The sequence below is a fragment of the Bos indicus x Bos taurus genome, chromosome 21 (assembly GCF_003369695.1).
Source record: "Bos indicus x Bos taurus breed Angus x Brahman F1 hybrid chromosome 21, Bos_hybrid_MaternalHap_v2.0, whole genome shotgun sequence".
Classification (NCBI taxonomy): domain Eukaryota; kingdom Metazoa; phylum Chordata; class Mammalia; order Artiodactyla; family Bovidae; genus Bos; species Bos indicus x Bos taurus.
Genome location: NC_040096.1, coordinates 60,580,229 through 60,604,415, shown reverse-complemented (window position 1 = coordinate 60,604,415; position 24,187 = coordinate 60,580,229). Strand labels below are relative to the sequence as shown.

Here is a 24,187-nt window from a genome sequence, read left to right as displayed (position 1 = left end):
ATAAATAAGTAAATAAAAAAGCACTAGAGGAGCTGTTTGAACCTCACCTGCAAATAGTTTTTTTCTCCCCCAAACTTACTTATTTTTAATTGAAGGAAAATTGCTTCCCAATAGTGTGTTGGCCCCTGCCATGTATCAACGTGAGTCAGCTGTAGGTACACAAGTGTCCCCTCCCTCTTTAACCTCCATCCCACCTCCCGCCCCTTGCCACCCCTCTCGGTTGTTACAGAGCCCCGATCTGAGTTCCCTGAGTCATACAGCAAATTCCCATTGACTGTCTGTATCTTACCCACGGCAGTGTATATGGCTCCATGTTCCTCTCCGCTCGTCCCACCCTCTCCTTCCCCCTTCTTTGCCCACCCTGAGTCATACAGCAAATTCCCATTGACTGTCTGTATCTTACCCACGGCAGTGTATATGGTTCCATGTTCCTCTCCGCTCGTCCCACCCTCTCCTTCCCCCTTCTTTGCCCACCCTGAGTCATACAGCAAATTCCCATTGACTGTCTGTATCTTACCCACGGCAGTGTATATGGCTCCATGTTCCTCTCCGCTCGTCCCACCCTCTCCTCCCCCTTCTTCACCCATGTCCATAAGTCTGTTCTCTGTGTCTGCATCTCTACTGTTGAGCTGTAAACAGATTCATCAGTACCATCTTTCTAGATTCCATATATTTTTGTTAATATATGATATTCATTTTTCTCTTTCTGACTTACTTGGCATATACCCTGAGGAAACCAAAATTGAAAAAGGCAAATGCTACCCCAACGTTCATTGCAACACTATTTACAGTCACTAGAACATGGAAGCAACCTAGACGTCCATCATCAGGTGAACGGATAAAGAAACAGTGGTACATATATGCAATGGAATATTACTCAGAAAATACGTTTTTTAAAGTTCCCAGGCCCCCCAAAACGTCTGCAGACTTATTTTGTGTCTGTATTATTTGGAAAAACAACAACTTTCTGTTGATGGAATGCGGCAGTAGAGAGCTGTATAGTTTGCAGACAGTTTAGGGGTGTAAAGAGTAGAGTCTCCCTCCAGCCTTCTCTCTGGGAAGCCTTCCTCACCAAAGACGCCGGCCTAGAATGCAGTAAGTCTCACTTTGCGGAAATGTGAGGTTCAGTGACCTCTGACTCTGATGTGGGGGCTGACTCCTGAGACCTACTGTGAGGCTGTAATGGTAACTACCCGGCAAAGCACAGGAGCCTGGCTGACTCCATCATGCCAGTGCCCGGATTTGGGCTTGACTCATCCTACAGCAACTCTCCACGGCCCTGACCCTACACCCGTGAACACACATGCACCAAAAGCAGGCCCACGCGTGCTCTGCTGGGATCCAGTTCCGTGGGCACAGAGCTAGGCTGGGGTCCAGTACTTCTCCCATCAGATCAAACCTTCGTGCAAATCTGCCTTTCCTGCCCCACGCCTCATGTCCTGCCCCTCCCACTGGTCCTTGCCAGGTCCCAACACGTTTTTGCCTAGAGCTGAGCTCCCAGGTAAAGAACCCACCTGCCAACGCAGTAGACATAAGGGATGCAGATTCAATCTCTGGGTTGGAAAGATTCCCCTGGGGAAGGACATGGCAACCCACTCCAGTATTCTTGCCTGGAAAATCCCACGGACAGAGGAGCCTGGCAGGCTATGGTCCATGTGGTCCCAAAGAGTCAGATACGACTGAATTGACTTAGCATGCTCCCCTCCCCAGTTCTTCCTGCCTGGACTGCCCTCTTTCACGTGGCTGATTCTTGCTTTTCCTTTAAGATACAGCTCAGAGGGCCCCTCCCCAGGAAACCTCTCTGAGGAGCTTATTCTGGTTTCAGTGCTGGTCTGAGCTCTGAGCATCATCCAGAGATGCCGCTCTCTGACCTGACTCCCAGAAGGGTGAGCCTGCCTCGTCCAATTCTGTCCTTGGCTCTAGCCCAGTGCCACCAAAGAGATGCTGTCGGGCAAGGGCACACACGGATGAACGCTCCGCCCAGTGGAGGTGCATCCTCCCATCCTGCCAGTCACTAAATACCTCCAGACCTTGGCTGTACGCCCCTCCACTCCCATCAGCAGCTTGCCGCGGGGACTGGCAGGCAGGCTCCTCTATTTAGAGCTCTTGAAGCTTTGCAGTGGTGCAAAAAGAAGCAGGTCAACTGGTGGAAAAGCCTGCTCTTCCAGGCACAGCCTTAGGGATTTTTTTTTAATGTAAAAACCTAACAATCTATAGACCTACAGCTGAGCACCTGCAGAAGGTCACGGGCCTGATGCCAAGCCTTCTTCCTCTGTTGACCGGGAACAGTTTATACTCAGGGGAAAAAAAAATGTTTTGATGAGCATGAAAGCCACAGAGGCCCTGCAAACCCCTGAACCACCTCACGAAGCTAGACCGCCTCTCTCCCTCCCCTAATCTCAGGCAGCCCGGGGAGGGAACCCAAAGCCCTCTGGACTCCATCAGGGCATGACTATCTAAACTAATTCATTTAGGGGTCCCCAACCCCTCCTTGAGAAGGCAATGGCACCAAAATCCCATGGACGGAGGAGCCCGGTAGGCTGCAGTCCATGGGGTCGCTAAGAGTTGGACACGACTGAGTCACTTCACTTTCACTTTCACACATTGGAGAAGGAAATGGCAACCCACTCCAGTGTTCTTGCCTGGAGAATCCCAGGGACGGCGGAGCCTAGTGGGCTGCCGTCCATGGGGTTGCACAGAGTCGGACACGACTGAAGCAACTTAGCAGCCACAGCAGCAACCCTTCCTTGCACAGACACGGCACAGAGCGTGCGCTCAATGACAGCTCATTAGCGGGAACTGCCTCGCCTAATCCCAAGCACACAAGTTCTGACAAAATGGTGTTTGTTTCACCCCTAAAGGACACCAAGTCGAAGGACATGAGCTTTTCTTACCTGAAACACTCCCCCATCCCACTGACCCAGCACGGGACCACCCAGCACAAGCTGCCCCTCTTCCCTCTTCCAGAAACTTGCCGTTTCCCTGAACAGAGTCTGCCCAGTCTGGGCGTGGCAAATCGGCTCTCTGCTTTTGAAAAACATATCTTAATTTATTCCTTAATTTTTGGTTGTGCCCTGCATGGCATGGAGGATTTAAGTTCCCCGACCAGGGATTGAACCCATGCCCCCATGCAATGGAAGCGTGGACACTGAAGTACTAGGCCTCCAGGAAAGTCAACTGGCTCTCTGGTTTGAGTCAACGGATACAAGGGTGTCTGGGCACCAGGCACTGTGCTAAATCCACCACACGCATCACATCTGCAAGGCGGGGCCTCAGGCTGGAGGATGAAGCAGGCCCAGCAGTGGAGCCATGGTCAGTCCCCGGTCTCGAATCTCAGCCTTGGAGGCAGTGTCCGTGGGAGCTTTCTCAAGTACTGCTGTCCCAGCCCCACTGCAGACTAGCTGAATCCTAATACAAAACAGAAAAGACCCTGATGCTGGGAAATACGGAAGGCAGGAGGAGAAGGGGACGACAGAGGATGAGATGGTTGGGTGGCATCACCGACTCAATGGACGTGAGTTTGAGCAAGCTCCGGGAAGCCTGGCGTGCTGCAGTCAGTGGGATCGCAAAGAGTCAGACACGACTGAGTGACTGAACAACAAATGCAAAATGAGGAGGCCCAGGCATCAGGATTCTCCAGGAGGTCCTAGCAGGCGGTTGAGGTTGCGGACTCGGGACTGGGCACGCAGCCTTGGGTAACGGGTCTTCTCAGTGTGCCCATGTATGGTGCACCGGGCGCTCTGCTGGCTGCTGGGGGAGCCTGTGGTCTTTCAGAAACAGCCCTGCCCTCAGGGAGCATTCAGGCAGCTTCTGGAACCAGGGCCACACACCAAGGGGGAGCCAGCTCCAAACTGTCAGAGCTACAAGGAACTAGTGGGGCATGGCCCTTGTGCTGGGGTCCTGGGCCACTTGGATTCTTCCTGGCGGCCCCTCTTCCTTAAAGGGCCAGGCAAGTATCTTCAGGTCTGCCACACCCATGCCCACCCAGGTTGCCCCAGACTCCCATCTCCCGAGACCCGAAATTCCCATCCTCCAAACCTAAGTGTCCCAGCCTGCCTCTCTGCTACCAACAGGACAGACTGCTCCTGCCCAAACTCCGCAACTGCCCCCGCCCCTGGTGCCCTCTCTTTTCTTGGTTCTCCTCTAAGGTCTTGGCAGAAGACCCCTTCTAGAACTCTCTAAAGGCTCCCTGCTTCCCTGGTGGCTCAGCAGTAAAGAATCCACCTGCAATGGGAGCGATGCAATAGATTTGGGTTCAATACCTGGATTGGGAAGATCCCCTGGAGGAGGAAATGGCAACCTACTCCAGTATTCTTCCTGGGAAAAATCCCATGGACAGAGGATCCTGGTGGACTGCAGTCCATACAGTTGCAAAGAGCTGGACACAACTGAGCAACTGACCACACACACACACACACACACACACACACACACACACAAAGGGTCCCTCCCTATCCTCCTCTCTCTGGTCTCCTCTAGTGACAAGATGTTCCCACCGTGGGCCACAGTTGCTGCAGACTTGACAGATCTAGAGCATCAGGCATGTCCACGCTTCCACTTGCAAATGCAACAAGTTTACCAGAGGGCCAACTCCACCCACCCCCAATCCTTTCCTCAGATCTGTTCCCACCCATCCCTGCAGCCAGATAGTGTGGAGCCGTCCTTGACAATGCTCTGTTCTTCAATCAAGTCCTGCCACTTTCTCCTCAAACATCTTCTACATTATGACTAGAGTTGACATTTCTCAAGTATGGGGTTTTAATGAACATACACACCAGCTCACCGCATCCTGAAGCAGCCCTGAAGTGCGCACGAAGCAAAGAGACTCGCCCACGAGTATCTCAGGGGACCCCAGCGCCTGCCATGGGGTGACTGAGTTTGTAAAAACGTGGCAGATCCCATGCACCCAAAACTGTGCTGGAGGGAAAATAGTACTGGCCAGACATCCCTGCCCTGGAGATGTCTGCAAACTGGTGGGGAAAGAGCCAGACTAGCTTGAACGTCTAAGCACTGAGCCACCTCCCCAAACACAGCTGCCCCTTGGTCTCCCTGAAGTCAGAACGACACCCAGACTGAGCAAGGCGCCAGGTGCCGTCTGGAGCCCTGAAGAAGAATGCTCCAGCCAGCCGGGCCGCCCTGCATCCTCCAATATGCCGTGTGCCCACGCTGCCACCCACTCACTGCATCCAGGCTTTGGCAGCATCCCAAACAGATGCCCAAAAGGCACAACCCGTCCCGGTGAGCTCTAAGCTGACAGCAGCTGACTTCTTGCCCCATGCTAACACAGAAGCCAGAGGACTCTCCAGGAGTATGTGCCAAGTCAACCTGAGAAGAGGACAGGTGAGACCCCCTTGGGCCAGAGATAAGTGACTACTCACGGAACCTTCTGGTTGAAGGCATGGTCCACTCGAGACCCCACCACCCAGGCAGTCTCTCAGAAGATGGATTGTATTTTGTTCCCCCCAAAGATACAATTCAACAGAACAAATTCAAGTCCTGACCACCAGTACCTGTGACCTTATTTGGGTCTCTGGAGATGTACTCAGGTTAAGATGAGGCCATACTGGACTGTTGTTGCTTAGTCACTGAGTCGTGTCCCACTCTTTGCGACCCCATGGGCTGTAGCCCACCAGGCTCCTCTGGCCATAGGATTCTCCAATCAAAAATACTGGAGCAGGTTGCCATTTCCTTCTCCAGGGGATCTTCCTGACCCAGGAATCGAACCTGCATCTCCTGCATTGGCAGGCGGATTCTTTACAGCTTGAGCCACCAGGGAAGCCCCTATACTGGTTAGGATGGGTTTAAATCCAATGCCTGGTGTCTTTATAAGAGAAAAGAGAACATTTGGTACAGAGACACTCGGTTCACAGGGAGAACGTCACGGGATGGAGGCAGACACTGGAATGATACAGCTATAGGCCAAACACCACCCAGATTGCCAGCAACCACGGGAAACCTGCAAGAGGCAAAGGCAAGGTTTCCCCTAAAATCTTCAAAGGGAGCGTGGCCCAGCTGACACCTCGATTTCGGACTTCTGGCCTCCAGAATGCATTTCTGTTGTTTTAAGCCATCTAGCTTGTGTTATTGTTACTACAGCCCAGGAAACTAAGCACTCAACAAGGACACCGGACAAAGGAACAGCCAGATCAAAAAGCCCTGCCCATAAGCAGGTGCTGCGCAGAATCACAGGGCTGTGAATGTGGTAGGAAGTCGTCCATGGGGTGAGACCTGGTAGTACAGAGACCCTGGTCCACATTCCTGCTCCACCCGTGTGACCCTCTGGGCTCGCTCCCAAGGCAGTCTGAGCCTTGTCACCTGTCATTTCAGGCCATTAAGCTCCACCCATCCACCCACAGAGCTGCAAAATTCAACTGGGCCCAAGATGGGCTTTATGAACAAAATGGTTGTATGAATTACAAGACTTTCATGGGAGAGCTATGACAAACCTAGACAGTGTATTCAAAAGTGGAGACATCACTTCGTTGACAAAGGTCCGTATAGTCAAAGCTGTGATTTTTCCAGGAATCATGTACAGATGGACCATAAAGAAGGCTGAGTGCTGAAGAATTGATGCTTTCAAACTGTGCTGCTGGAGAAGACTCTTGAGAGTCCCTTGGACAGCAAGGAGATCAAATCAGTCAATCCTACAGGAAATCAACCCTGAATATGCACTGAAAAGACTGATGCTGAAGCTGAAGCTCCAATACTTTGGCCACTTGATGCAAAGAGCTGACTCACTGGAAAACACCCTGATGCTGTGAAAGACTGAGGGCAGAAGGGGGAGTCAGAGCATGAGATGGTTGGATGGCATCACCAACTCAATGGACATGAACTTGAGCAAACTCCAGGAGACAGCGAAGGACAGGGAAGCCCGGAGTGCTGCAGTCCATGGGATTGAAAAAGAGTCAGACACAACTCAGCAACACAACAGTAACAACATGAAACAAAGTGGAAGTTGTTCTAAAAGCCAGTGGTTTTCTCCAAGAAGGGAATTAATGTTCAAAGTCGACGTTACTCTCAAGGCTGCCCTCTAGGGAAGTGAAACTCAGTATAGCTCTCACCAGAATGCATTTTCAAAAATCAGTTGACTCATTTGAGTGTCTCTGCATACTGAAAACATTTGCTCTATTTAAAAGTGTTTTCCAGCAAGGATTTCTCGTTTGCAAATGTTGCTTCCACCTCCACATTACCAAGCGGGCTGTCCTTCTAAATCACAGACTGGTTGGTGTCACAGAGTGTACCCCACGCTGGGCTGGCTCTGACTGTCATGGTTCTCCATGCTCTCCCAGACCTGCGTCCACATTCCTGCGTCCATCCCCAACTTGGGGAGCATTCTTCCTTCCTCGGGCCAATGCTTCCTTCTCATCCTTCAGGGGCTGACTAAGGAAACACCTCTTTGGGGAGATTTCCAGGGCAGCTCTGTTAGTCTCTGAGCAGCATGTTCATTGTGCTAGCTCACCCATATCACATGCTTCCCTCTGTTATAGATGGGACCATCACCTTCACCCAAAAAGACCCTTTTTAAGGAGTCAATACCTAGAATCAAATCTCACTCCTTTTCGTGCCATCTGTGCCACTCTGGACAAGGCTTTGAGCTTTGTTTTCTCCATCGCACAAGGTGGAGGCAATAACAGTGACTACAGGAGGCTCGGAATTAAATAGTGCATGTCAGGCTCTGAGCCCAGGGCCAGCACATGTCACTATCATTAAGTGACCTCTGAGGCTTCCCTGGTGGCTCAATGGTAAAGAATCTGCCTGCAATGCTAGAGAGGCAAGTTCAATCCCTGGGTCAGAAAGATCTCCTGGAGAAAGGAATGGCAGCCCACTCTAGTATTCTTGCCTGGAGAGTTCCATGGACAAAAGAGATTGGCAGGTTACAGTCCATGGGGTCGGGTAGTAAAGAGTCACACAACTGAGTGACTAACACTTTCACTTTTTTTCACTTTCAAGTGACCTCTACAGGCTCCTTAATGCCCATGAGTCCCCAGTGTGAGTTCACAGACCAGATAAGGGGGACCCACAGGCATTAAGGAGACCAAGATCTTAGCTGTCTTTGGCAAAATGAAATTAAAAAAAAAGAACACTACATGTTGATTGGTTAATTAATTAGATTTAATTAAGTGAATTAATGAAAAATAAATACTCTTTGGAAATTCCAATAGTAGAGTCTTCCTATTTTTTTCCTCAGTATTCATCAACTGAGGACGCTAACTGAGAGCAGATCAGAATTTGGCAATCTCATGCTGATTCCTTGATTAAACAAATTTCCCCACCTGCGGACATCAAAAGGCTGGCAACTGCAACCCTACACCATGAAATGGGGAAGTGAAACCTCCCCTCTGCATGCGCTTCCTGGGGAACCATCCCAGTTACATGTAAGGACAGTCAGCTCTCCCCTGCCACGTGACTCCAGCAGCCCAGCTACAGGTGCTTAGACCAGAAGCCTCCCACCCCCAAGCCAGGCCACTCAGCTTGTCTCCTGGGAATCTAGGCCCCCAAGAAGAGGGGGTGAGTTGTGAGGTCATGCAGATATAGGGCTGAGGCTGCCACTTGGGGATGACCTACGACTGAGCCACAAACTCAGAGGAACAGAAGAGAGAGCCAGAGTTGAGAGACGGGAGCAAGAGGGAGGTGCCAGGTGGTGAGACCCCAGGCTCCCGACAGGGTGAAGGGAGAGCCCAGGCTCCCGACAGGGCGAAGGGAGGCGTCCTGACAGCTGACGATTTTTCTGTGACTGCTTCTCCTTTGTGAAGCGAGACTGCACTTTTTTTCGGTCTCCGTGACGTGCTGATTCCTTACCCACCATCTCCTAGGGCTTATAATAATCCACATGTTGATTTTTCCGTCTTTCCACCCCTCTGGGTTCCATGAGGGCAGACACTGGGTGGGTCCTATTGGGACAGAGCAGCTGCTCAATGAAAAGTCTCTGGGTGGATGGAAAGATAATTATAAGCCTACTTGGGGTGGGGTGGGGAGTCTGATTCCTGCCATCCCATGTGCCAATCAAGACACAGGACTTCCCTGGGAATAGCCCCGAGAGAAGTCATTTCTCTGCACTGTTACCTCTCTAAATCTTCTGGGAAAACAAGAAGTGAGAGAGCCAGAAACCAGAACCAGACAGGGGTGACTGCTTGTGGGCTTATGGGGAAGAAGTCCCTGCCTAAGTCCCTTCTCACAAGCAAGGCCCATCCCCAATGAAGGACCAGGTGAAAGAGGCGGCCCAGAGTCATCGGAAACGTTCTGTTCTCAGTCCTGGTTCCAGCGCAGAGGATGTAAGACAAGATCCTAGGGCATCATGGTCCAAGGCAGGAGAATGGCCTGCAGAGCAGGGACCAGAATCAACTGAGAAGCAGTGCAGGTTGGGGGAGAAGAGAGGAGAGGACACAGAGCGATGGGAGGGCGGGGTCGGGAGAGAAAGGAGGCAGGGAAGGAGGTGCAGGGACGTCTGACTTTTCCATGAGATGCAGCGAGCACAGGGCTGAGGACCCATGAGCACGTTTCCATCTCTTTTAAAGTCAGAAGGAAAAAAAAAAAAAAACACAACTTTGTACTTAGAAGAAAATGTTACAATATATAATACAAAAGTATTCCTCGTGACATTAATTCAATCATGAGATACAACTTTTAATACTTTTTGAGGCGGAAAGGCCCATGGAGGCAAAAGGGCCGGTGAAAATGAGCAGGAGGCCTGGGTGCAGGGGAGGGAGGCGAGGGAATGAAAGAGGCGGCGAGGAGGGGTGATGACACGTGGTCTGCACCAGCGCCTCTCTGAACCACCGAGCAGACATCAGACTCTCAGCAGCTTTGTGTGCTTCTTCAGGGAAGATGCCTGGAAGGCGGACAGGAGGGTGCAGGGCTTTAGGGAGCTCCAGTTTCCCGCAGAGCAAGGTGGTCAGTGTTTGTAAATGTCAGCAGAATGACCGGAAGTGCTCAGGGTCCGATCGCCTGAGTCACATCCCACTCGGCCGCCCACCATAGACCACCACCTGTACAAGCCACCCAAGCTCTCCATGGTGGCTTAAAATGTGTCCCAAATTCGTCAACGTAATTCCCTTCAACAGGGGCCCTGATGTAGACAGCCTTAGTGATTTGCTTCTAAGGGACAGCTTACGCCAGAAGTGACACTGTGAGTTCCAAGACCATAAAAGGGAGATACAGAGAGCCCTCCCACCCCTCGGCGCCCTCTTGGGACATGCGCACTAGAGCCCTGAGCCAGTGTAGGAAGTCCGGCTGGCCTGGCCTGCCTTGCTGGACAGACCATGTAGACAGACTGCCCAGAGATCCAAGGAGCCTCAGCTGTGCCAGCCCCCTCCCCCACACCCCCAGGCTGTGTGCATCCTCCTGGCCCAATGCCATGCATGGAAGTGAGGAAGCTTCTGGATGATTTTAGCCATAACCACAGCCTGACTACAATCTTACATGAGGCCTTCAGCAAGAACCATCTAGCTGAGCCCAGGTGGCCCCTAGACTCCTGAGGAAAAATAAAGGATGCCTAGTGTTTAAAAAGCCACTATTTGGAGATGTTTTATAGGCAGCAATCTCTAAGCCTTAGTTTCCCCATCTGTAAAATGGGAATGATAAAAGTAACTGCTTTCTTGAGCTGTTGCTCAGATTAAATAGCCCATGGAAAGACATTTAGCACAGTCTCCACCGAGATTAAGCACCTAGTATGTAAATGCTATGATTATCATTGTTATTACAACCACTGTACGGAAGAGAAACAGGGCTTGAAGAGCCTAAAGCAAACTGCACACGCAGTGACTTAGATTCTGCATGGTTTGACTCTGAAAACAGGTTCAACTAAAACGCATGCCCCCTGGAAGAAGCTGTGACAGTAGTCAAAATCTCATTGACGGGACTTCCCTGGTGGTCCAATGGTGAGGAATCTGCCTGCCAATGCAGGGGACACGGTTCCATTCCTGATCCAGGAAGATCTCACATGTCGTGGGACAACTGAGCCTGGACTCCGCAACCGCTGAGCCACACTCCTAAAGCCTGTGCTCTGCAACAGGAGAAGCCACACCAGTGAGAAGCCTGAGCACCACAAATAGAAAATCGCCCCCACTCGCCACAACTAGAGAAAGCCCACGTGCATCAATGAAGACCAGCATAGGCATAAATAACTAAGTAAATAAAGTTTTGTAAAAGGCACTTAAAAAAAAAAATTCTCATTGAAGAACTGCCATTTCCATCTGGGAGGAGCTATGTTCTTGACCAGAAAAGCAGAGGGACTAAAGGCAGACACTCAAAACATCTTCAAAATAATCACCCTGCCTATCTGCATGGCACTCAGACATTTTCCAGAACATTTAGCCTCCCTCCACAAGAGGATAATATTTTTTAGCTCTGCTCTCTCCTTTCGTTAAAAATAAGTATAAATAAGGCAGTGAAACCTGTGAAACTTGCCAGCAGGTAGATTACTTCTGTCCCAAACTGCCATAACACACGGGCCTCCCAAGATTATTTATCTAATACATATATTCAAACAAGTTTGGGGGGTAATAACCTGGGAAAGTTTGCAAACAATTCCTTCACGTTCCTGAGGGCTGTGATGGATGCATTTTATGAACGGGAACTGTACTTATATATCTGCCTAATAAAGCCTTGAAGGTTTTACTGTTGTGAAATCAGCCGACAGTACTGCCATCAATCAGCTCTCACGCATTTGGGAGCACCTACTTGATAAGGCGAAACACAGCCGGGAGAGGCGGGTTGCTACAGAAGTTCATCAAACAAGCCCCTTTCCACACAGCACCCCTCACTCAGCCCCTAAGAGGCCTGGAGTCACTCCGACGCTAAGGAAACTCTGTCCATGGTGCTGGACATGCAGGAACAGAGACAGCGATGGGGATACCATGGGTGCTTTGGATTAAATTCGGGTACATCCAAGGAACTTGGAGAACCTGGGTGGCAGGCTTTCCTGGATGACTGACGGGGCTCTTCCGGATACCCCGAGCTCCAAACAGACCACAGCCTCAGTGCTACGCATGCCCAGATCCTGAGAAGCATTCTAATCTGCTCTGATACCATTCTCTCGAGTCACATATCCACACACGCTGCAGAACTGCAATGAACCACAAAAGGGCCAGAGACCTAGGGGGTCACTCCCAGCCCCCTCCAACTGGGGTTGCCCAGAACCCTGACTCTGGGCCTGGCTTCCAAGAGGAAAGGCAAAGGAGCAAGGAGAAGGCCACATCCTTCCTGACTGGTTGGGGGCAAAGCAGTGTGAGTACAAACTGTCCATCTCCAAGTGGACCTGCGCCAACCCTGGGCACTGGCCAACTTCAAAGATCATGACCGGCTCCAGACTGATTTGATGCCCTGCTGGGCTCCAGTCCCACTGTGTGACCTTGGGCCAGTTGCTTCACCTCTCTGGGCCTCTATTTCTTGACCTACAAATGGGGCCTTTGAGAGGGTGGAGTTGCGTCCCTTCTCCCAGCCCACATTCCCGGACAGTGAGCCTGTCAGTGGACAGCAGTTCTTCAAACTGCCCATGATGCTCTGCCCTTGGCATGATCTGGCAGTCAGCCTGCCCTAGGGAAGGCTCTTTTTCCAGGGCCAAACTCCCCAGAAACAGCTAAGAATTTGCCCGCTGGCCTACAGGACATACTCTGTATCTCCCTCTCCTTCTCTTGGCAACAAGAAGGTGGAGGATGGAAGTGGCATAACCACATCCACTAGTGACCCCTCGGACCCTCTGCCTTGTGCCCACTCCACCGGCTCTGCAGAAGTCACCCATCCTGCCAAGGATGCCGATTTCAAGGCTAACGTTTCGACCGGCACGGGCTTAGGTTCCTGACACTGACCCTCTTCCCACGCATTGAGTCCATCACTGGGGGGAGCTCAGGGAGGCCAGCCGGCAAACACACACCCTGGATTCTCTCAGCTGTGGATGTAGGTCTGGGAGCATCGTTTTTAGGCCAGGAGCAGCCTGAATGCGCTTGCAGAGGCGCAGGGAGACCCACGGCTCAGTGAATCAGGCTGGGACACTGCCCGCTCCATTTCCTGTTGGCTGGAGGCCACGATGGCTGGGCAGCGAGCACCGCAGCCAGCGGCTACCTCGCTCTCCCTCGGAGTCCAGCAGGGTCGGTGGAGCTGGGGTCTGGGCAGTGGGGCCAGACTGTATCTATCCCTCAGCAGACACAGAGCAGTAGCAGGGTGCAGGTCACAGACAGTCACGCTCATCCCGCAGAGACAATGTCTTCTTTTTACACGCCTGTGTGTTCTACACACCTTCACGGTAATATAGACTTTATAAAGGGAGTGTGAAACAGGATCACCAGCTATCTGGTTAAAAGCCACACCCTCGCTCAAGCACTTCCCATGGCTCCCATCACCTGAGAGACCCGGTCTTCCAGACACACTCCCGCAGGGCCAGAACTGACTCACCTGTGCTCCTGCAGCTCGATGCTACAGCCTTGCACCACCTGCTCATCTACCTGCAATGGCCCAGCCTCTGCACCTTTGCTCTCCTCTTCCCTCCTGCCTGGTATGCCTCTGGGCTTCATCTTTGCTTGACAAATCCCTACTTGTCTCTCAAGACTCATGGCAAACGCCCCCCACCCTCCCCCATCTAAACCCACCTCCGCCTTCGCAGGGCACATCAACCAATCTGATTAGCTACAGGTAGTCACACGTTTCCCCAACTGTCTCTGAGTCCCCTGAGGACAAAGAGCATCCTGCCTGTCTCCATCCCCACACCATCCTCCCTGATGGGCTCTTAGTGATGGCCTGGTCTGTGTGTCCACTGCAGGGATGTGCAAGATGGATGCTAAGAGTGACCAGGCTTCCTTCCACAAGATTCAAGGAAAAGCACCTACTGTGGGCAGGACCCAGAAGGTCCTGAGGTTTGCATGGCCTTTTTCAAGTGATACACTGACAGGCAGACTGGCTTCAAGGGACCATGAATTAACGTTGTGTTGACCCATCTAAGATCATCTTTATATCTTCCATCTCTATACCAGGTCACGCACTCAGCTCTGCTTGGAGACAAATCTTACGAAGTGGTCCATCTCTCCCTCCTACTCAGCACACAATATTTCTGAGCGTGGTTTGCTTCACGCAGGCCCAAGAAAGTCACTCTGATAAACCTTCCACCTCTTCCTCGGTGGAAGACGGAGGCCAGAGGACTCCAGCCCAGGCCTCACTGTTGCATCTGCATGAAAGCAAGAGCCAGCGTCAGAGACGAAAGCAAGCAGACGCCAGAGCCGCTGCGTCTCCCGTGTAAGGGGGGCCTGCAATGGTGCCTGGACATAGCTGGTGCTCTGGGCATGTTTCTGGAAGAAAGAGAAGGAGGGACAGCAGGCCCCCACCCCAGGATTAACTGTGGCTGAAGAAACATCTCACCCAGTGGAAGGAACGGAATCAGGGTCTTTCTAGAAAAATTCCTCTGGAAGAGAACTCCAGACCCACTTCGATGACCCCATCAGGGATGAATCACCCTATAATCCGGTGCTCTGAGTTAAAGGGCTGCTCCTAAAACAGTGCATACGTGGCGGAGGGCCTGGAAGCTGAGACTGGCCCCGTGAGCATGACGGCGTCACCTGGACAAGGTTTCAAAGCCGTGGGGGCACGGAGCATGGCAGCTCATCAGGGCTGCTCCCCACCTGCTGAGCCCCCTTCCCCTCCAGCCCCCAGGCCCCGTGGGCTCCTGGAGAGTGACGGGGCTTCGGGCAGCTGCGACGGTTTCAGGAACAGCATGGAAGCCGGTGTGCGGCCAGAAGGGGAGACGCGAGGGGCGGGGCAGGCAAGGTCGGACACAGGGCCAGGCGGTGCAGGGCCCTGGAGACAGCCCCTGTCAGTGCTCTCGGGGACACTGGCGAGCTCCGAGCAGAGACGACCCCGATCCTTTGGAAGGCTCCCTCCGCAGCGGCTGGAAAGCAAACTGTCGAGGGTGGCGGGGGAGCAGAACAAAAGGTTCTGAGAGACATAAGAGCAGCCGGGGTGGAGGTGGAGAGATGGGTCAGCATGAGTTGGGTGCTGTATTCTAGGTGTTTGGGGGCAGGAAGGGGCATGAGTGATCAACCACCTGCAAGAGCCAGGGGTTCTCACCTGCTTATTGCTCCTGAGCTAAGAATTACCGGGAGGGTGCTAAAATACAGATTCTGGGCCCCCACCCTCTGAGGTTCTGACTCAGTAGGTCCACAACAAGACCCAGGAATCTGTATTTTAGTAAGCTCCCCAGATGCTTTCATGGAAGTGGCCCCACTGTATCCCACTTGGGAAAAACCCTATGTTATGACTCAATCCTTGAACCTAACAGCCAGCAGAGAGTCAGAGTGGGATGGAGGCTTGTCCCAGGAGCCCAGGTGAGACAAGAGGTGGGCGCCAGGCTGACAAGCAGGCCCCCTGACTCCCAGGCTGGGCCCTCCTCACTGGCTTCCTTTGTTCCGCTGCAGATGGGCAGGGGTGCCCTCCCAGGCCTACAGGAGCCACGCGCAGATATACTGCAGCTGTCCATCGTCTACCAGTTTGGCCCCAATGCCCAGCAGTGCCTAGACGGAGCTGGTGTACAACAGATTTTTGTTCAGCCATTGATGATCACCACCTGTCTGATGGGAGAATGATGGGGGCGGATCTCAGTGATCAAGCAGGACCAGAGAGGCACACAGGGTGGAGATGGCAACACTCCTGGACAGATGGACGGGGCAGCTCTCCAACTCCACAGGGCTGTCCTGGAGCAGGCCAAGGACAGCCAGACCTCGTGGAAAAGCAACCTCAGCATCTACAGAGATTTCGGACCCACGTTATCTCGGTAAAACTGTGAAAAGCCTCAGCCTTCCCTCATAGTGAACAAGTGTATCCTTCCACTCCTGCCTCCAGGTGGAGAATGCAGGCTTCCATGTCTATCTTTAGAGTGTAACACTGCAAAGCCAGGCTAACTCGCTTAGAAGTTTTCATTACAGCCCTCTCACCAGGAACATGCGCTCATAAACTGTTTCCAGTTTAGGCATGATGCTCTCAAGGCCCATTTACTGTATTTAAAAAGAGAAGACTTGTCGATATCAATCATTAAAAGATTTCTGAATTTTAAAAAAATCAAGAATCTTTCAATGGGGAAGGGGGCTCATGTTGAGGCCAATGTGACTTGCGTGGTTTATCTGTGGCAGAATGAAACAGTCTTGGTCAGGCTCCCAGACTATATTAGCAGATACAGGCTCAAAAGCTGGGATGATGAAAAAACAGGAAGCCCTGGGCATTCCTTATGTGTGCTTCTGCTCAGAGGTGCTAAATGAGGCATACAGAGTGGCTCATCACAGTTTATTAAGAAACTGAAGCAAGGGAGAATACACAGACCCTCCCCAACACCCTGTCTGACCTGTGATTCTGGTTTCAACGATGCTGAGTGCAGAAGCATCCAGCCTAGCAAATACTAAGACAGGTCCTCGAAGTCTACCAGAAGGCTTTACAAAGGTGCAGGTTTTTTAACCCCATGTAAGATTTCATTTACACTTGTCACAAGCCACATACGAAGAAGGCATGAGACATCTAGAATTCTTTAGTAAATTTATTCTGTGATTCTCGATGCTGGAAATGGACGTTAAATCATTTCTACTTACTGGGCCCCAATAACTGTTGATAGGAATCACCAATCAGAGGCCAGAGACTGTACTACCTTCCTGAGTCACCCCCAAAGCCTCTGTACTGCCAGTTTCGCATTCTCTGTCACTGAATAACCATATACTGAACATCTGGCCCAGAACTGAAGCTACCAGGAATCTGTCCACTCAAGGTTTGGGTGCAAAAGGTAAAAATTCTATGGGTCTCACTGGGGACAAACCATGTAATTTCTAGTTCACCAAATCAAAAACACTGTGCTGGCTGCTAAGACATTTTGGTACTTTACCGATGACAGATGAATCACAATTGAGTTTTTCAACTCATTCTGTCTGCTTTTTCTCATTAATCACCTATCACAAATCTCGACGCTCTTGGCATATAAGCCGTTTAGGAATCCAGAGGAGATGGAGAGAGGGTCCTTTTTGTTAAGACATCACTTGCTCTGATGTGGGCAAGGCCAGAATCACTGCTGAAAGGAATTTAAACTGCTGGTGAAGACAGTCAGCTTGAGTATCATTGCTAGAATGTAAGGATGGGTGATTTCAATGAGCTCCCTTTAGCATCTGTGTAAATTTGTGTGTTGCAGACGGGATTCTGGAGTCTCCTTCCTGGGTATGGATGACATCTTCCAGATCTGTGGAGCTATCAGCAAAGATGGCAACAGCTACACTAACATGGGTGACTTCTGCAGGCTCCACCAAGTTTCTGCTATGACTGCATCTCTATTCCAGAGCTTGAAAAGTTCTTGAAACTGACATTCCCTCCTCCAAGCCCTGGAAATTCTTAAGAGCTGGAGGTGGACCTTTATATGTTCCTCCTACTTCCTTCTCTCCTTTGTTGTCTGGGGGAGGATTAACCCGTGTAGCATCCTGGAACCAGAGTCATACTCATTTCGGAAGCTTCTGTTACATAACTTTTAGTCTGTGTCCCTTTTTGTGAGGTGCAGGCTGGCAATGCCTTTCAAAATATCCCACGTGTCAGCCCATGATCGCTCCCAGGGTGACATGGGACCTACAGAGCTATTTTAGCTTCCTCCAAAGAACCACCAACTCTAACCTTTATAGGGTAATACTTGACTTATTTCTAATTATCTTTCGAATCTAATACATTCGACACAGAGTTCAAAGAAACTCAACCTCTTGAATGCAGAAGTCTTTTAAGAACTAGATAGCTGCCCCCCACCACCCATGTTACCTACGTCAGAGCTACACGCTCTCTCTGTGCCATGGCGCTATTTAGAAATTTGACAAGAAAGACACAATTTGGTTTCCAGACACACTGCAGCACCCATGGGAATGAAGTCTGAGGGGCAAGGGCGGGGGTGTGTTTTCAACCCCAGCACTTGAAATCGTGCTTTTTTCTGCCATTCCGTAACTATGTGACCCTGAGTGACACACCGCAGCTCTCTGAGTTCAGGCTCTGAATCTAGAACAGGGGTTCATAAGATCTACTTTGCAGCAGAGTCAGGAGGATTAAATGTGTAAAGACTGGTGGTTCCTTTCTTCCACCCTCTGTATCTGACAACAATCGCAGCTTCGCTAGGAATGCTGACCTCTGACCTCAGACTGCTTAAGTGTGACAAGCCAGCCTGCCCAGGGAACCCAGCAAAAACACCACTGCCAAATCGACGAACTTCTCACCATTTCTCAGCTTCAGCTGAATTCAAGGCTCTAATTAAAGTACTTTCCATTTTCAAAACAACTGCAAACGGTAATTACACACTTATCTTCCTACCTTCCAGGAACAGCCTGAAAAGACTACGGAGAAACCTCCACGGCCCCTGGACCTCAAGCTATACAGTTAGACGTGACATTTCTCCTACTCCATGGACCCAAATTACGTAAGGGCTCCTGCGGCTCCTGGCACAGGGACCCTAGAGAGGGTCCCGGCTCAGCCCTCTGAGATGCGTGCCAAGACTCCACCCCGCAAGGCGCCCCGATGGGGAAACTGGCATCGCTGTTTTTGAGATGAAAAGTTGTTTCATCACATACTCAGGGTAGTGCTCCCCCTTAGGATTATCAAGACGATTGTTTATAATGGCCCGTTCTTTACTGTTTATACGGATGTTTAATAGGAAACGTTATGTAACCTTAAAGCACAGAGCATTCTGGAGCTATTAATAACCAGCTGCATCTAGATTCCGAGGACTCGTCGGGCTTAAGAGTTGAAGAGGACCTCCTGGCACTAATGTACACACACACCCAGGGACACAGAGACACACAGACACACAAACTCATGGCACAGACGTAAATGAAGACCCCAAGAATGCGGGTGACTCGTCCAAGGTCACAAAGCCAATAAACAGAGTCAAAAATAATCTCCAGGTCTCCTGGCCTCTGGAAGATGTTTCTTTTCTCTACACCCCCCACCCACCCCCCCACCCCCGTAAGTACCTGTGTACATCCTTAACCCTGTACAAGTACCGCAGTGTCCAAACTGGGTTCTCACAAGGCAGGGGCTAGTCAGCCCCAGTCAAGAGTTCCCGGTCTAAACGTTCTAGTTAGAAATGGGACACTGATGAGGAAACATCTTGTCATTCATTTGTGATAAGACCTCTCCTGCTGTCTCAACAGAAACATGAGGCACTGAAATATATTTGAACATGAGGCCATTATAGGTGTGGTGTGGAAGAGGTCCGGTTTAGAGATCTTCCAGAAAAGAAGTGGGTTTAAGACAAAGCAGAATCGAAAATGGAGATTTTGTTCTCAATCGCACACTTTCCCACCAGGAAGGTTAAAAAAAAAAAAAAGAGCAAAAAAATAAAGAGAGAACTGATGAATTAAAAACTATAGATGAGGAACAAGGGTAACATTTTCCTGTGAAACTCGGCTTTGGGTAGCAACAGCATGATATACGACACAAAAACTGTTCTCTCATAATTACATTATCATTTTCAAAAGTAACTTCATGAAAATTGTTTCTCTGCATTCATTTTTATTCAAAATCTCACCCATTAGACATGAGGCACTAAAACACACAATGTTGGGAGATTAATATGCCCACACAAGACGCATTACTTGCCATTCACAGACCCTGCGAGCTTGTCAAAAATAAAAGCTTTGCTCTGGTTCTGTGAACAACAAACAGTCATAAAACCCACTGGGAGCTTAGTTTCTGGGGAAAAAGGTGGGACATGCCTGCCTCATTGGAGATTCAGTAACGCTTTAAAAGGTTCATTAATCCAGATCTTTAAAAGACCTATGACAACTCCATTAAGAGCCCATAGGTCAAGTTGATGAATTTAGCTGTAATCAACAGGCAAAGACTAAGTCAAGGTCTAAACAGCCTTGTGGCCCGTTTCATGTGACAAACCCCCTGAATACCTGCTGAGGCAAGCGTCACCATTCGCTAATACAATCAGCAAACAGTGCAGAGAAGAGCGTCTAAAAATCACTTTATTTCCTGGCATTACTGGGTTAGTCGGAGAAGGTTTTACCTTGCAACTACGATGGATTCCTTCTGGAAAGAACAGGCAGGCTCACCAGCTGGCCGCTTTCAAGCCGGCTGGACATCCAGTCGATGTGCTGTATTTCATCAGTTCTTAGAGATCAATGTCATCTCTCCAAATGCAATGCCTAACCTGCCCCATAACCCCAATCTGGCACCTTGGGACGTTTGACAGCTATCACACTTTAGCCCAATAAATAATCCACTAAAGCACGGCCTGGGCTTCACCTCCTGTGGATGCAACCTGAATTTTGCAGCTCCCTCGGGCACCACGTCCTCCTCTTGGAGATCAACAACCTATTCAGTGTAGAGCTATCCGTCCAAACGTATGTGTCTGACTAGCTCACACACCCCAGCTCCAGCCTGTGACCCACCCTTCTCCCACTAGAAGAATCATTTCATTGGAAGGGATCTGAGGGTTCATCTAGTGTAACTCTTGACATTTTACTATCAGGGAAACCGATGGCCCTTCCCTGACCTGACACCAGTACCATCCAAGTCCTGTAGACAACCATGTCCAACACTTGCTGACTCAAACGACTAAACAAGCCATTCAGATGAGGACCAAACGACTCTGTGTGGCTTCCCCCTTGAGGGTCGCTCTAAGTGCACTTAAGCAGACAGTTAGCGGCAAAACCAGAGAGCTGGGAGCAAGCAAAGGCTTCCAATCTACATGAAAACCCCTCTCCTTTCTTCTGGATTGAGCTGTGGGACGTTCTGCTGACAAGGAGGGTTGGCAAACATGAGCCAAGATGAAATTTCCAACAGGGCTGATTCCTACACGGTGGCCATCTGGGATCAGCCAGTTAAGTAACCATCTCCAAGACTTACCCAACCAGCCTTGATGAGCCCTCACCCTTTAGAAAGGTTCAGGACTCAGTTCTGAAGCCAAGCATGTGCTAGGCACACGCAGCACAGAAGAAGCACACAGGAGGATGCCAATGCCCACCTTTCTCTCCTTTAAGTGGTCTGGGAGAAAAAGAATAAAAGAGAGAGAGCCCCCAGGGGAACATCTCTTCCTCCCACCTGAACAGAAGTGGCCGAGCACTGAACAGTTCACATTAAGGCTGAGCAGTTGCATGATGAAGGGAGGGATGAAAACATACACACCACCAGCGATTTATGTCATCCGAGCAGATACTCGTCAGCACAACTATTTTCACATGGGCACAGCAACCCCAGATAAAAGCAGGTAGTAGGAGAACTGGGACAGGTGTGTTTGTTACAAAGGGATCAGCTCTCCAGGGAGCGGGGAAAGAGCTCCCTGGTTGCCAATCTGTGGTCTCCCTGGTTTGCACTTCCCGGCCCTGTGACCTTGATTAAGTCATCAACCTCCCTGGGCCTCAGTTTCCTCATCTGAGCCGCAGAAGAAGGGGAACCCACTTCCTCGGGTGGTTTGGAGGCTCCCTGCCCTGCACAGCCTGGACACCCTTTTCCAGGTCACTATATATGAGTCGTCTCTTTCCCACAAATGATGGACACTGAACCCAGGTTGCCTATGTCATTATCTCGACCAAACAGGTCTCCTGCCTGCGTGTCAAGCCCGTATCCACCTCCCTGATAGCCCAGGGAGGCACCAGGTCTCGAACGCAGCCCGGCAGCGTTCGGCCTCCAGGCAGGGCTTGGGGAATAGGGGAAAACAGTGGTTCAATCGGAAGCGCCGCGGGCAGGCTCTGGGTGAGTGGGGGCCGGGCAGGGGCTCAGAGGCAGCCTCCGGGGTCCGTGGCAAAGGGGCTTTGTTCCGGTGGCGGAGGGCCTGGCTTACCGAGCAGCGCATCCGGAGGCGGGCGGGGGGGCGCGCGGGGCACGCAGCAGAGCCACAGCCCGGCTGGGGCCCGGGGCGCCCAAGGCGGAGGAAGGCGAAGAGGAGAAGGAGGAAGACGAGGTGGAGAACCAGGAGGCGGCCGCCGGCTCCCGCCTCATTCTCCCGGGCACCGCCGATCCGCTGGCCGCCGCCTGCTGGGGCTGGCCGCCCGGCGCCGGACCCCGCGCGCGCGGCTCATGTCCCCGTCCGCCGCTGGCGAGGTGTGCGCGCAGCCTGGTTGTCTCCGGGCGGCGCCCCGGGGCTCCTCATGCCCCGCGCGGGGCTCGGCAGGAGGACCTCGGGGAGGCGGCGCGGAGGGAAAGAGAGGAAGAGAGAGCGTGAGTGCGCGCAGAGCTGCGCCCCGCGGGTCCGGGGGCGGCGGGCGCCCGGCAGGACCGCGCCGCCCCACCCACCGCGCCGCTGCGCCTGGCTCTGCGCGCCCGCCTGGTGGGGCACGGAGCCCCAGAAACTTTAGCACATGGCCGGTCCGGCGGCCGTTCCCCCCCACCCCCTCCATCTCGCTTCCCCTCCCCGGCCCGGGTCCCCGAGAGCGGCTTACCGGCGACGACGGCGATCGCGGCCGCGGGGTGCCCAATCTGCCGCGCGCGGAGCTGTGCGCACCGGCTGGGAAGGAGGGAAGGGCTGGCGGCGTCGAGGTCCCTGCAGGGGAGGGGCACCTCGGCGGCGACTGGCCGCGCGGGTTTAAGGGAGCCGGGGAGGCGGGCGGCGTGCCAGCCCCGGTCCGCAGGCCCGGATGGGGGAGGGCCCGTGCGCCCCCATCCCGCCCCCGCCCCCGCCCCCGCCCCGCGGCGCCGCTGCTGAAGACGCGCGCGGGTTTCCCCGGCCCGGGGTCTGCGGAGCCAGCCCCCGTTACTTAGCGACTCGCTCCGGGGAGCCCACGCTGACGCGCGCGACTAGCGGGGCTGCGGCAACAGAGCGAAGGGGAGGAGAGGGGAGGGGAGCTCCGAGGAGGGGGCAGTGCGGGGAGGGCGGGTGGCCGCGGCCCGAGCTCCTCCCTCCGCCTCCCCTTCTGCGCTGGGGAGGGGGCCCCGGGGAAGACGTCCTCCAGCACTGGCCTGGAGGATACGGGGTGGGGGAAGGCCCGCACCGAGCCGGAGCGGATGGGGAGGGGGGGCGCCGCGGAGATGCGCCTCCCCCTCGCTAGGGCTGCAGCAGCAGGTGGCGGCGACGTGGCCGTGGAGACCCGGCTACTGCAAGGGCCGGGTCGGGCACGCGAGGACTGTGGCAGTGGGCGCGTGGGTGTGTGCGACACGCTCCCACCCACGTGGCATACTTGGGGACCTGGGGACGCGGGCGGAGGAGGAGCCTCCTCCTTCCTCTGGTCTCTCTCTCCCTCATTCCTGGATTTTTGCTCCTGCGCTGCGCTGACTGTCTCTTCCCCTTGGAATCCCGGGTCACTCAGCTCGCTGCTTTCCGCTCCTCCTTCCTTAACGCCCAACAGATGACCCGGGATGTCAGATGTCGGGAACAGCTTCATGCTGTTCAAACCAAGCCCGGTGTTGGCAGCTCCCCACCCTGCCCGCTCCCTGTACCCAGTTGCCGACATTGGGGGCGGGCCCTTTAATCTGACTCGGGGTACCTTACTATTTTGAGATTTGGGGCCCCTCCAATTGCCTGCATTATGCGCAATGTGTCCTAAATTACTTCCCACCTTCCACAAAACCGGGTTCCTCCCCAGACCTGGTAGCTAAGTGTTAGCACCTAAGGTGCACCTTAAATGTGAACTGTAAAGCTACAGCCTGATCTGGGAGACCCCCAAAATTCATCCCAAAGCCAGGGAGAGTGGACAAGAGTTTGTGAAAGACCTCATCACAGGCAGGAACCGCTTTCCCAGGTGAAACAGATACCCTGTCCAGGTCCACTGGGTGCCTCGGAGCAAGCAGAGCCCGGGCCTCCTGATGTCCGAGCACCCACATCCCCACCGCCGCTCTTCAGCAGCTGGGTGCAGGCAACCTCACCTCCTTCCTCCTCGGAGGACCTCTTATTCCTGCTGCCTCCCCCGCCTGGACCAAGCCCACACCCCCTTTTCACCCTACTGTCCTCTCTGGTGTGCCTGCCAGGAGAAAGAGGCAGCTCACCCACAGAGGAGAAGGGATCTCCCCGGCCAAGAAAGCTCCAGCATCCTAGCAGGGGTTCTCACCAGGGCAGATCCCATCCCTGTGGGGCTTTAGAGAATACCATGGCCCGAGTGGGTTTTGTTGGCCCTGTGACAAGACTTTTCCTAGTTATTAGTATTGCCATCATCATCGTGAGTATTACTGAGATGCCAGTAACTCTTGTTGAAAACCCCTGCAAACCCACCCTGTATCTTAAGAGACAGAGGTCCAAGGACTTCCCTGGTGGGCTAGTGATTGA

General features: G+C 52.5%; 1 long non-coding RNA gene across 1 annotated transcript in view; it reads right to left on the bottom strand.

Annotated features, from left to right (window-relative positions):
* Positions 1-23,254, bottom strand: part of LOC113879712 — a 54,979-nt gene extending 31,725 nt beyond the window's left edge. Inside the window, exons 1-2 of the long non-coding RNA XR_003507435.1 lie at positions 22,371-23,254; positions 21,773-22,108 (exon numbers count right to left, since the gene is read on the bottom strand). This is a non-coding gene — a long non-coding RNA (uncharacterized LOC113879712). The remainder of the gene's footprint in view (positions 1-21,772; positions 22,109-22,370) is intronic.
* Between the last annotated feature and the right edge of the window lie 933 nt (positions 23,255-24,187).